Source organism: Physeter macrocephalus, chromosome 20 (genome assembly GCF_002837175.3).
Source record: "Physeter macrocephalus isolate SW-GA chromosome 20, ASM283717v5, whole genome shotgun sequence".
Lineage (NCBI taxonomy): Eukaryota > Metazoa > Chordata > Mammalia > Artiodactyla > Physeteridae > Physeter > Physeter macrocephalus.
Window position 1 is genome coordinate 53,080,366 of NC_041233.1, and position 14,493 is coordinate 53,094,858.

General features: G+C 41.4%; 1 protein-coding gene across 2 annotated transcripts in view; it reads left to right on the forward strand.

The window, feature by feature from the left end:
* ENTPD1 (ectonucleoside triphosphate diphosphohydrolase 1) overlaps nucleotides 1-14,493 on the forward strand; it is a 128,441-nt gene that overhangs the window by 13,036 nt on the left and 100,912 nt on the right. The gene's annotated exons all lie outside the window — the stretch shown is intronic.

The window sequence follows — 14,493 nt, forward strand, 5'->3', positions numbered from 1 at the left end:
AACTAAAAATAGAATTACCATATGACCCAGCAATCCCACTACTGGACATATACCCAGAGAAAACCATAATTCAAAAAGACACATGCACCCCAATGTTCATTGCAGCACTATTTACAATAGCCAGGACATGGAAGCAACCTAAATGCCCATCAACAGACGAATGGATAAAGAAGATGTAGTATATATATTCAATGTAATATTGCTCAGCCATAAAATGGAACGAAATTGGGTCATTTGTAGAGATGTGGATGCATCTAGAGACTGTCATACAGAGTGAAGTAAGTCAGAAGGAGAAAATCAAATATCATATATTAACGCATATATGTGGAACCTAGAAAATGGTACAGATGAACCGGTTTGCAGAGCAGAAATTGAGACACAGAAGTAGAGAAAAAATGTATGGACACCAAGCGGGGGAAAGCAGCGGTGGGTGGTGGTGGTGGTGTGATGAATTGGGAGATTGGGATTGACGTGTATACACTGATGTGTATAAAATGGATGAGTAATAAGAAAAAAATAAATAAATAAACATAAAAAACCAAAACCAGAACAAACAAACAAAAAAAGAAATTATTTTTTTTGAATATATTCAATATTATCTGCTAAGTTCAAAGGCAGGACATAATAATAATGACTATCAAAATTTAAGTTAAATTTATTTAAATATAATTGAAAGTTTTAACTGTTTTTTGAAATTTAATTAAGTATTATAAATTGTTTCTATAAACCTAAACCTATTGATAATTGTAGCTATCAATGTGAAGAATAGGTGTTGTGTTTAATATATGTTTTATCTAGACTTACGTATGTACAAATTTAGGATATTATTAAATTGTTTAATATTGTACATTTTTCCTCAGATACCATGTGCAACTGTTGTAAAAACTGTGCTAAACTGTGAATATTGGATGTAGAGAGTTCAAGAAAATGAACACTCTTCTCTATGACAAATATTTTGCTATTCAAAAATCTATTGTGGTCATGATATTTGAGAGAAAAGATATGATGAGCTAATTTTTTTTCTTACCTAATTATTTCTCCAACTCAAATTCTCCTCATACTGTGAAACATTGTCCATCTCTGATATCAGCAGTGCCACAGTCCTCAATTCTTCATTTGAACATAGTTGTGTTTCATGGACACAGGGTAGTGTAGCAGAGTGTTTCTCTGGTGCCTAAATGGTGTGAATGACAGCAGCAGATGTGTTGGATTGTGAATTGCCCAGTGTCATCACTGAGCATTGGGTCCTGAGTGACAGAAGTACCAGTTTTACCAAATTCATCATTTATGGTTTTCTGGTTTATGGGTCCCTCTAATGTGCAGGACTAGGGCAGGGGCCCCTTGCCTGGCGTTGAAGGCATACCACTTCTCTGGGAACATGAACTTTCAAACTTTGTCTAGGCACACTCACTGCTAGCTCCAGTTCGGAGTTTATAATCCAGGCAGCTTCCAAGAACATGAAGTTCCTTCAACAGTGTTTCCACAGTAAATTATGCCCCAGCTTAAGTTCAGAAGTTGATAGGATGCCAATTTGTCCCACGACATGGAGCTCTAACATCAGGGGTTGTGATCACACTTGGTACTCAAAATGTTTGTTGACCTTTAGAGGTGAGTCGTAGCTTTGGTACATTGAATTTTCTTATTTGAGGGGAAAAAGGGCTCATTTAATCAAGCAAAACTCTTGTATCAGTGAGCCTAGACAACCTCCAAAATGTAAGGCCTCTATTTGTATTTATTCTCTAGAATTTCTTCTCCGTATCTGAGTACTGTGGTCAGAATTCAGTCTAGAGATGACCTCAATATCTCTACCTCCTGTCTGGAAGTTGTCTAGGAATTTCCTGCAGATAATATGTATGCAGTTCATACTTTACAATCATAAAGATTTATTTTAATTAATACCCATTTCGTTGGGAAAGAGCTCTCTCACTAGTCAATCAGCCATAGAAGAACTCAAAATGTGTTCTGGGGAGAGCATAATCTCTCTATCCCCTCTTTTCCACTTATTGGTCAGATCAATATTTACAATTCATATCAATATCAATATTTATAATTCATTTAAGTACATGCATTTTCTTCTATTTTAAACCTAGAAATGGTATCTGTTGTTACTTTTCTCATGGCTGTTTACAACTAATTGTGTAGTGAATTTGTCCACAGTTAACAGAGGTCTAAAATCTCAGCAGGCAGGTGGTAGAGGTATTTTAATTTTGATTGAGGCTCTCTTAACAGCACCCTAAAAATAACACCCAGATAATATCTATCTGTTTGATTATTCCTAGCAGTCTGATGCCAAAACCCAAACCAATCTATAGAGTTTCCACATTTGGAATGAAAGTTGTGTAAATATCAGAGTATTCACTTAACATTCTTTGTAAATTAAATTATTTGAATATCCCTTCCATCAGAAAATTTTTTTAAATCCTAATATAAGTTTGTTGTTTTAGGTATTACAAATTGGAATAATCTTTAGCAAGTTTAGGAATATAAAAATAATAGCTTATTAAGGCTAGCTAACCACTGAATATATTTCATCTTACTTGAATTTTCTTCTCCAATATTCTCCCCGTCATCTGTCTCTCTCTCTCCCTCTTCCCTCCCTCCCCCCTCTTTTTTTAAGCACATATCAGACATTCTAGCATTTTAAATGGAGTTTCTAACAATTATATTCAGAGAAATGTAAATATGGACAATGAAAATTACCTACATGGAAAATGGCTTATCATTTCATAGAGAATTTTTTTTTAAATAGTTTCCTTTAACCTTACTGGGAGGAGGGTCTATGCAAAAACTTCCCTGGAGTGGTCAGTCCTGAGCTGCTATGTCTGTTATGCTTCTTGCCAAAGTTCAGGAGGGCAATATGTTTCCTCAAGATGGTGTGATAATGGGGTATTGCAGTGTTCTTGATGTGAAGCAAAGAGATAACAGCCAGAAAGCTAATTAAAATAGAGTTAACTTGCTTTAAGGAAAAGGGCAAAGCCTTTTCCTTCCCCCTGCTTTAAAGTCTTCCTGTTCCCACCCACCACAAAGACTTGAAACAATAGAGTCAGCAAAAAGAATGATATCTTTATGTTCACTCTTTTTAAAAAATTGTTCATTCTTACGAAATGTCTTATTTTGTTTCCTTAATGACTTTGTCTCCACCTTCCTCTACCTTGTAGATGGGTAAGAACTATCAAATGCTTATTTTCCTAGTGATGGTACATTTAAAAACAATCTCCCCTCCCCCAGAGTTCCTTCGTGAAAACTTTAGGCCAGCCAAATGAGTTACTACACTGGTTGGGATCTTAAGGCAGTAACAGTGTGATAACACCACAGGAAACACTGCCTTTTGTTTCATGAATTTCTCTGGGTTAATGATATCTTGATTCCTGATTTGTAACAAGGCAGCAACTCTGACATCTCCATTTAGGAACAATAATTGTAACTTTATTCACTCCTTTGATTGGTGATTGCACCTAGAAGATGTTCCACCTAGTATTTCTTACTATAATCTGATGGTGCCTCCATCATTAGCCTTATTTTCTACATTAAAAGGGAAGTGAAAAGAGAAAAGATGTAGAATTGTGATCTTGGGCATGATTACTGGATCATCAGAAATGTTGAACACATAAGGATAAAAGAAGAAGTGGTTAAAAGAGTAAAGCACACTATCAACAATAAAAGGAAATAACTAGAGAAAAATGACTATGCCTATTCGTTAGAAGCTGTTGTAATTAATTGAATGTAGATTTTTTTGGTGGGGGATTAGTGGTCAGAAAATAATTGTAAGTAAATACATGTTAATTATTTTTGCCTTGTCTCATTAAAAATTTTTTGTGGTGGTAGATATGTAAGTATCTTTCTAATTAAAAAAGCATAGTTAAGGGCTTCCCTGGTGGCGCAGTGGTTGAGAGTCCACCTGCCGATGCAGGGGACACGGGTTTGTGCCCCGGTCCGGGAGGATCCCACATGCCGCGGAGCAGCCGGGCCCGTGAGCCATGGCCGCTGAGCCTGCACGTCCGGAGCCTGTGCTCTGCAACGGGAGAGGCCACAACAGTGAGAGGCCTGCGTACCGCAAAAAAAAAAAAAAAAAAAAGCATAGTTAAACAAAATAGTGGCATTTCCTTCCTAAATGTGTTTAAAAGTGGTATTACTTCTCATCTGTCTGGAACAGTGAGGGTATACTAACACCTCACTGTATAACCCTTTTAATTACAGGGTATTTTATATTGTTTTGATTTTCATAATATCTTTGTTATGTCAGTAGGACCTTGCCCTATTATAAGGATGAGGAAACAGCCTGAAGTACTAAATGACTTGCCCGAAGTGGCATCATTTGTAATTATTAGATCCAGAACTAGAACTTAAGTCTCCTCTCATTTTCTTAGTGCTCTCTCTACTGCTTGGACTCACAGAGATGTTTTCCAAGGTCCTTTCCAGTTACAGGTTTCTTTAGTTTTAGCGAAGATATAAATGTATCACAATATTTCTATAGTCAAAGAGTGCTGTCCTAGATTTTATTTTATTTAAAAAAAATATTTTATATATTTATTTATTTGGTTGCACCATGTCTTAGTTGTGTCATGTGGTATCTAGTTCCCTGACCAGGGATCAAACCCCAGCCCCCTGCATTGGGAGCACAGAGTCTTAGCCACTGGACCACCAGGGAAGTCCCTGTCCTAGATTTTAAATATAGACATTTGGAAACAGTGGGAGGCAGATGTGCTGGATATTCTCTGCTTGCTCCACAGTCCACTGTTCATCCTCTTCCCCCCTGCTCTGTGCCATGGGAGGTTGTTCAGAGTGAACTGAATCAAGGGACTTCTGATTAGGTTCAGCAGGAGATTGGAGGGCAGAGAGTGAGGTCAGGTATTTATTCCTCTGCTCCTTCCCTTCTGGGCCAGAGTGGCAGTGGTTACAGTCCTTAACTGAAGGTGTAGCAGATGCCATAGGTCCCCCGCCCAGGTACCCTCAGCCCTCACCGTGCCTGATGTACGGTGGTGGCTCCTTGCTGTGTGAACACCCACCACTCTCTGCCTGAGAGCTTTTTCTGGCCACGGAAGCATGCCTACCCCATGCGCAGGGCACGGCAAAGGTGCTGGACAGTTGATATCCCCAGGGAGCAGCCCTTAACCAATGATGTATGGGAATTGGTGGGTAAACACCCCCATGTCCTCTCCCCCAGGCTGGGACAACTCTGAGCCTTGTTCTTCACCATCTCCTAGAGGTCCCTATCGAGACTGAGCCCCATTTGCACTCAGTGGTGATCTGCTGATCAGTGCACAATGTGTTGGCCTCCTTCCCTCCCCTGTCTCACTTACCCATCCGCTTCCAGTGCCTCTTGGAATTGCTTCTAAATAAACTACTTGTGCTGAAATCCTACCTTTGAGAATTACTTCTGGGGGACCCCCAAGCCAATGCAGAAGCCACAGTTCTTGTCAGCCAACTGTCTTCTGTAGCCACAGCTTACTCTGTGGGTTCCAGGAACCTCTTCCTTCCTCTCCCTGCCCCTTCAGGTCAAGTGTAGTCATGAATACCCATTGTTGCTAGCCCCAGAGTGATTCACTGCTCTTGTACACACAGCTGCAAAATAGGCTGGGCAATGTAGTCTTTATGCCGGGTGGCTAAACAATGGATATTCTTTTAGATCAGGAGAAAATGAGCCTAAGAGGAGTGAACATCTAGCAGTCTCTTCAAAGGAACCCTTCAAATTTTAGAATTTTTGGAGACATATTGTGGGATAATTAAATGGTTGACAGCAACACTAATCAGGCCAGCAATGATTATAATGCAGTCGCCACCATAATGTCAATAAAGGTATCAGGGTTATCTATGGGTTGCTCTTCAGGATAGCTGCTGTTGGAGAAGAGCTGGTTCTGCCCGGCTGTGCTCTTCTTGGAGGCAGAGCTCGTGGAATTCCTCTGTAGCCCTATCTGGTGATATACTAACCTCATACTGCTTAGTTACAACAAAGCTGCTCTACGCTCAGCTGCCTGATGTGCTTCATTTCATGCCTCAGGCATTGCTGTGACAATATTTATACTCAACTGTAGCAAAAAAAATTTTTTAAACATCAGTAAAAATTTGGAGGGACTGAATTTTTACCGGGGAGGGGGGATTTGACTTCTTGTGTGCAGTGGTTGAGAATCCCCATGTTAGGTATTATAGAGGATATAAAATGAGTAGTAAACTGTCCTTTCCCTCCAGAACTCCGAGTCTAGTAGTGACGGAGAGTGTAGTGAGGACTGAAGGGAAATTTGGGGTGGGAAGGAATGATAACACCAGTGTAAGAGGCAGGATACTTTGTTAAGGTGTTACTTATTGTGGGTCTCCAGTCCTACCCTAGCTTGTTACTGAAATTGTGCAAGGTGCTCTGAAGCAATAGAGTAATCAGGAAGAAATAAAGGGGTACCTTTGAGGGCCAGGGAAGAGTGGAAGTTCTGGAGCGCTGGGAAGGGGGTGGAGTTGGTGGGCCATGGGTACTGGGCACCCTTGATTGTTCTGTGGTTGTGTCCTGGTCAGTAGGATGGCCAGCGCTTCCATCAGAGGCAAAGCTCCCTCTCCAGTCCCCCTCCATCCCCATTCAGCACTGGAACAGAAAGCCTGTCACATTTCAAGGTTGGGCAGTGAGAATATCAAAAGGGATCGAAGTAAATGAGAGATTAGGAGTCCTTCCCCTATTTTCTGATACATGCACTTCTCCCAGATTATGGTGTAAAAACCAGGGAGGTAAGGGGACTCCAGTAATGATTGTGATTGATTTTCTTGGCAGCTAAGAGGGAATTGAGATGGGTTTAAGTTGATATAAAGAAAATAAACATAGCAAAATTTCTTGGATACCTAAATGTGGTGGTTTAAGATTGAATCTGCTCCATGCATAAATAACCAAAACAAAAGCAGAATATGGCAAGTGCTGGCTGTATGGGAGGCTAAGGGATGTAGCACAGCTATAATAAATCATGGCCTACTGTTTGCTGTTTGGGAGCACTGCAGTCTCTTTTTCACAGGGCTTTTCTGGCTAGGCAGAAGAAGGAACTGGAGGGCAGTTAAGCAGAGAAGGGGAAAGTATTCTTTTCCTCACTGATTCTCTTCTAACTTACTCCCTTTTCAAAGCACAGTAACATAATTGTACATGTGGTAATTATTTATATATTAGTCAAATATTAATGAAGTATTATATCCTGGTAATTCCTTCTACTTTCCTCTAGTTGCACGTCACACTTGAGTATGTCCTGTAAAATCCATGTTGTCCATCCTCTGGATTATGGCAGCAGAAAAAACATTGTCTCGTCTGCAAGGCATTGTTGACACACAAAGTGCAGATCCTTGTGTTCCCGCATCTGTCCTTCCCACAGACACCTTTCTCATCCGGCAGCTTTCTCTTTGCCATTGCAGAGGCTTTGGAGCAGGGAACCCTTTGTAATTTCTATTTTTCCTGGAAATTAAGGTGAACGGTTGTGTGGGTAGGCTTACAGACATTTTCTATATACAGTCTGTATATCCTTAATTCTAAAACGTGATAAAAACAGATTTTAATGTTTTGAAATTAAGTGTGTGTCTTGGAATTAATGTCAAAAGAAATCAGTCTGTTTCCAGGCAGAGCTGTAAGTTATGCTGTGTTTGTCTTTGTGCACGTGCATGCTTAGTGCTGTGTGGAAGGGATCTTTTCATCTGATCACCAACTCAGATGAGCTGTTTGTAACAGTGCCTAATGCAGGTGAATTTTAATTTAATTCTTGACTCCCAGTTGGCTTTTGAAACCTTTTAAAGATTACAATTCAGCAGTGGAAGATTACCTGTCATATGCTGAGTAATGAATTTAAAAAACAATAGGAATTGTTACATACTTTGGACTAGATCAGAAAATTTCAGAGTTGGGAGAGATTTGTGTGACCAATTCATATGCTGAGGAGTTTTACTTGAGAATGGCTCATCTATTAAAAGGTTCTAGCTAACTTTTCCCCCTAAAATTTAAGAACATATGCAAAACCCTGGACTGGGTGCTATGGAATATGGAAGGATGTGGATGGGGAGGAGGGAAAAAGAATTTGCAGTCAGACTCTATGTTGTGTATATGAGATAAATCACACTTGAAGCTAGCAACGCAAGGTATTAAGGAAGTGCCAAGCTATTTGTCACTTTTTTTTTTTTTTTTTTTTTTTTTGTGGTATGCGGGCCTCCCTCTGCTGTGGCCTCTCCCGTTGCGGAGCACAGGCTCCGGACGCGCAGGCCCAGCGGCCATGGCTCACGGGCCCAGCCGCTCTGCGGCATGTGGGATCTTCCCAGACAGGGGCGCGAACCCGGTTCCCCTGCATCGGCAGGCGGACGCGCAACCACTGCGCCACCAGGGAAGCCCTATTTGTCACTTTGAGAGAAGAATTATGCTCTCAGAATTTGGAGGAGCTGGAAGGCTTTAAAGATTTAAGGTTTGAACTAGACCTTGAAGGAAGAGCTGGGATAACTCTCTAGGCTAAGTAATAATCTCAAAAGTCAGAAAATCACTATTATCTTTTCCCACTCTCTTATTTCTTCAGGCTTTGATGGTCCTGAATGGATGAAGGGCCTAATGTAAAGGAGTGCAGGGTGCCTGACTTTGGCCTTGTCTCCAGGGTTTCTCACCCCCGGCAGATCTCTGCAGAGGCAGAGGCATTAACAGCAACATGGTAGCTTCTTGCTACAGACTGGCCTGGTATTATGGGCTATTACTGTCTTCAAAAACTGGGTGTATGAGCCACCCTGTTAAGGTCTTGAGCATAAGATTCTAGAAGCCATGTGTTCTTTAAGAATTTCCCCTGCCTCCTAGGACCAGGAATGTCCTGAATTAGAAGACAGAGATTTATGCCCTTTGTAATCTTGATTGCTTAGCAAATGCAGTCGGGCACTTAGGGTCAGTTAAATATGATGAATTTTTCTTAACTCCAGCTTTTCTCCTTCTCGGAGCTACTTTAAGTTCTCTGGCAATGTTCCCATATGACGGTGGTCGTCTGAAGAAGCGTAGGCATTTCCCTTCCTTTATTATTATTTTTTTCAAGTTCTGGAACCAGCAGTCAGTTCTCCTTCCTGCCCTCCCTTGGCCCCAGAGTTTCTGACTTCTCTCCAGAGACACTTATTTGGAAACTTTTTGAGCCAGTGGGGAATCAACTTAGAGGCTTTTTTTCTTTTAGACCAATGGGAATATTGTGTGTCATGGATGAAAAGATTTGAGTACTACCAGTATCACACTGAGTCTATATAACAATGCTGTTTCCATGTCTTGGCCCACAGCCTGAGTTAACTTTGCTTTGCTGGACGTAGAGACAATGAATTCTGTTTGAACAAGAAATCATGTGTAACAAATGCTTTTGCAAAACCATGTCCTTTTAGCAGTTACTTTAGTAAAGATGTCCTTCAGCAAGGGGTTTCGGTAGAACAGATGCATTTAAACACCTATACAATGCTTAACAACATAATTTTAAAAATACACTTTTAATTTTAGAATAGTTTTTGATTTACAGAAAAGTTGTAAAGATAGTACAGAAAGTTCTCGTATACTCCATGCCCAGTTTCCCCTGTTAACATCTTAAATTAGTGTGATAGATTGTTATAATTAGCCACTTACCCTTGCCTGTCTGTAACCTTCCGCTCCAACAGTGAGAACCCTGACTCCTACTGTCATCTATTTACATAATTGTCCAATTCCAGTATACATATGTAGTGGTCTCAGAATTATGAACCTGTATCCCCGTGGGAAACAGCTTCATCAAATAGAGTAATATGTTTTTGTATAGTTCCTTTTGCCTTTAGTCTTACAAACTTTACTCATTTCCAAAGTGACTCAGGTCAGTACCCTTTCCCCTACTCCCTTCAATGAGGCTCTTTCATACATTCATAATACAGTTAGATTCTTTTGTCACAATCAACATTCCATTCAGGGATCCCTTAACCTCATGGATGATTTTTTTAAAAACTGTATACATTAAGGTTCATTTTTGAGCTTTAAATTTCTATAGGTTATGAATATTGTCACGTTTACATTGGCATTGCAGTATCATACTGAATAGTTTCACACTCTAAAAAGTCCCCTGAGCTTCACCTATTCAGACCTCCCTCCACCCCAGTGAATCTCAGGCAGCCACTGATCTGTTTACCATCTCTATTTAAATTTAACATTTAAAAAATAGGTTAGGGCTTCCCTGGTGGCGCAGTGGTTGCGCGTCCGCCTGCCGATGCAGGGGAACCGGGTTCGCGCCCCGGTCTGGGAGGATCCCACGTGCCGCGGAGCGGCTGGGCCCGTGAGCCATGGCCGCTGGGCCTGCGCGTCCGGAGCCTGTGCTCCGCAACGGGAGAGGCCAAAAAAAAATGTTTAAATTTTTTTTAAATAGCTGGGGCTTTTATAAATCGATTGGACTTTCATAGATAGTGAGTACTTTCTTTGGAAATGAATGTCTTTGACCTTAAAGATGTTATAGCTGTTATCAGTTATTATACCTGAAACTCATGGATTTGGGGCCTGCCTCTTGAGTAGCAATACAATTTTATCATTTTTTAATGAAGGGACACTTCACTCATTATGTCTGCAAACCTCTGAGACATTCAGAGGAAGCAGGGCACTTGAAATGGGAGTAGAAGGATGAAGGAGGTAAAGGGGATGTTTCAACAGAAAATGCAAGAGATTTCAGCTCATGCAGGGGAAGTGAGGGGTAGTTGTAGCTCAGACAAGAGTGGTTATGAATCAGTTGTGAAATACTTGACGTAAACCAAGATAATGCCTACACAACACAGACTTCATCAAGTACTGGGATCAGGTTAGGCATTTACCTGCAGTTCAGGACCTTTATTTCAATTCTGCACACTCCTTATTGAGTGTCTGCTGTGCTTGACTTTGCTGTGCTATGTGATCTAAGCGTGCCTTCTTCTGGTGCAACTGGTCACATACTTCCACTTTGGAAGAGCTGGCAATTCTGCAACATTCAAGGGCTTCCCCTAACTCAGAGTTCAGGGCATTCCTTCCTGACTACCAAGGCCACTTGCTTATCCTGGAACAACAAAGGCATGGGTGACCCTTGGTCATACTTCACTCCCCAATCCCCTCTCTCAGCATGTCCCTAGTCCCACAGTTGCTGTTGAATATGTAGGATCACGTTAAATTTGGGAGGGGAGGTGGAGAGGTACTATGTGCTGTAGGAGGGAAGGGACTTCTGTTCTCATTCCCTTCAGTTGCCTTGGGGTTACTTCTGAAAAATAAATGGAAGATATGGGAGGGGGAGAAGGTCTGAAAAATAAATGGAAGATATTGGAGGGGGAGAAAGTAAGGGACACAAAAAGAGAAGACAATGTTTTATTTAATCTGAACCATATACCTAGCATATAAGTGAAGAGGTAAGGAACTCAAACTTGTTGAGTGCCAACTATGTGCTAGTGTCTCTGTTGGGATTTCTTACACATTTATTTCCCCCTTTTCCCTACAATGACTCTATGAAGTAGGTTTTTTTTTTTTTTTAATCTTTATTTCACAGATAAACTGAGATTCAGAGAGGCTCACTAACTTGTCTAATTTTACACAGTGATGATTCAAACCTAGATCTCCTTAACTCTAAAACCCTGGCAGCACATTAAAATCACCTGAGCCCTTTTATGAGCAATCCTTACCTGAACCCCAGACCAAATTCCAATCTCTGAGGGTAGGGATGGGCATTAGCATTTTTAAAGCACCCGCAGTGATTACGTATAATGTATAATGTGCAGGTAGGGTTGAGAACGATGGCTCTGCTCCGAGAGACAGTGCCTTTCCTACTCCTCTCCTAAAAGAAGGGAAGGGGCATTTTCTGAACCAGTGTGCATTCTAAATACTCTCAGAGTACTTTTATATCCACCCCATGCCCTATTTCCTATCCCTCACAGGGGTTTTTATCATCCCTAAATACCTGTAAGCAGGCAGGTGGAGTGGGGGCAGAGGTTATTACTGATGGTAGAGAGCTACAAATATGATTAAGTTAATCTAAACAATTTTTTTTGATAAGACATGCATGTGGTGCTGATAGATTGTCAAAGTACAATGTCAAATAGTGTCAAGAAAATTTGACATGATTTTCAAAAGGTGCTGGCAAATTTTGTTTGTTGAGTATTCATACACCAACTACCAAAGAGTACTGACTTAGTATCTTAGTTTATAGCAGGTGTAAGAAGATGGGGTTTGGGTGTGTTCCTGGTGGAAAAAAAAAATCTATGAATTCCTGAGATTAGATTTGTTAACTGCCATACAACATTTAACATGTTTCTTGAAGTATGATTTATCATGCCTCTGACATCCCTATCAATGATAAAACCCCATCCTTTTGCAGTCTACTTTTAGCCTTGAAACCAACCGTCAGTAAGAACCATTTAAATATCAAAAGGACATAACCACACAGCTCATTCCCCCAGGTCTTCACTAAATTATTACCTTCTACCCCTGGGAAGTCCTGACATATATACACTATTGATACTATGTATAAAATAGATAACTAATGAGAATCTACTATATGGCTCAGGGAACTCTACTCACTGCTCTGTGGTGACCTAAATGGGAAGGAAATCCAAAAAAGAGGGTATATATGTATACGTATAGCTGATTCACTTTGCTGTACGGTAGAAACTAACACAAAATACATATTGTAAACACATACGGTAAAGCAACTATACTCCAATAAAAATTAATTAAATAAAAAAAGAGTAAAAATTTTTTTTACCACAAGAGGACAGATATCAAACCAATATTATTAGAAATGGAGTTTAAACTGGCTCTGGAGAAGGCATCCACTGGATTTTCATTTAGTATAATTAGTTTTTATTATAAATGGCAAATGCTCTAAATCTGAAACCTTTAGTAAGGTGAAGAAAGAGTATTGTACAGACCCAGATTTATTAAAGCACCAAAATTTTTATTTATTTATTTTTTGGGGCTGCACCATGCAGCTTGTGGGATCTTAGTTCCCTGACCAGGGATCGAATCCGTGCCCCCTGCAGTGGAAGCGCAGAGTCTTAACCACTGGACCACCAGGGCAGTCCAGCACCAAACATTTATTGAGCACATACTGTGCTGCTGAGCACTGTGCAGATAACAGAGACGCCTAAACTAAAAAAAGCCCCTGCCTTTATTGAAGTAGGATTAAAAGTATAATGGAGAATATATGTTATATGTAGAGTCAAAAACAATCTTCATTGGTCACAAATTTAATGGCTTATGGTATATTTGGAAGAAAGATGTCTTATGGTACAATTGGCTTTAGATACCAACTCTCATGCTGAAGAAACAGTGTAGAAAGAGCATGAACTAGCAATCAGTGAAATCAGATTTATGTTCTGCTTTGCTGATGTTTATTAACTCAACCATTTATCAAAAATTTACTGAGAGCCTACACCGTGGGAGAAACTATATTAAGTGCTGGAGAGCAGCTCCCTGCTCTCAATGTGAACATGAACTTGTAGCTTAACACCTCCACGCCTCTATCCTTGCTTAGAATAGATGTCCGAGGTCTCTTTCAAATCTAAAATGCTAAGGTTTGTGACAGCCGTGTGGAGGGAGAAGCTGCCCAGACAGGCAGCCTTGGGACTTGGGAACTTACCTTCCTCTCTGAGGGTTGGCTGTTGTCCTGATTTCAAAATAACTTCATATACACAGTTTTAAAATGTTTTGGTCAGTGTCTCATCTGCATTTGGGTCATGTTGGCAAAGGCTGGGTGTGGCAATTCTTGCTCATAAGACTTCAGAGGTAGGAGGTCAGGGTTTGGGAAAGGCAGACAGCTTGCATCAGTACAGCTAGACAGCTGTTCCCAGCGAGCAGCCTCCCCTGCCGTCCCACCCTGCCTTCTGACGGATACCACGCTTTCTGTCACCACAGCGTCTTTCGCTAGGGTGACCTGTTGCTCTTCTGGTGTAATGAGCCTCTAAAAGGGATTGCTCATCAGGGGACCAGAAGTGATCAGATTTATGGGGCTGGAAGAACTGTTCTTGGGTCCCACAGTTTTTCCGGTGGGTATCAAGGTAACAAGTTTCTTGGCCAGTGTCCTTGTCCCCACGGTGAGCCACAGCCACCCCCCGCCTCTGCAGGAGACCCTCCAACACTAGCAGGTAGTCCTTTAAGATCAAACACATCCTAAAAGATCTACATTGTTGCTGGTTTCCAGTTCTGCGGGCTCGGCTGGCTGGGGCTGGGTGCCAGTGGCGGGTAGTGGCAGGCGCCCGCTGAGCAACAGGAGCCCAGAGAAAGAGGGAGCGGCAGCAGCGGGGAGGACGCCGCGGGAGAGAGGCCGGGAGTGAGGAAGGGTCCCTGAAGCCCGCCCCCTACCCGGCGCCAGACTCTGCGGCGCACTGGGTGAGCGTGGTCGGTGGGCAAGGTTGCAACCGTGTGGATGAAAGGCTCTTGGTGCTCCAGCCAGGAGTCAGCGCTGTGCCTCTGAGGTGGGAGAGCCAACTTCAGGACACTGGTCCACAAGAGACCTCCCAGCTCCACGTAATATCAAACGGTGAAAATCTCCCAGAGATCTCCATCTCAAC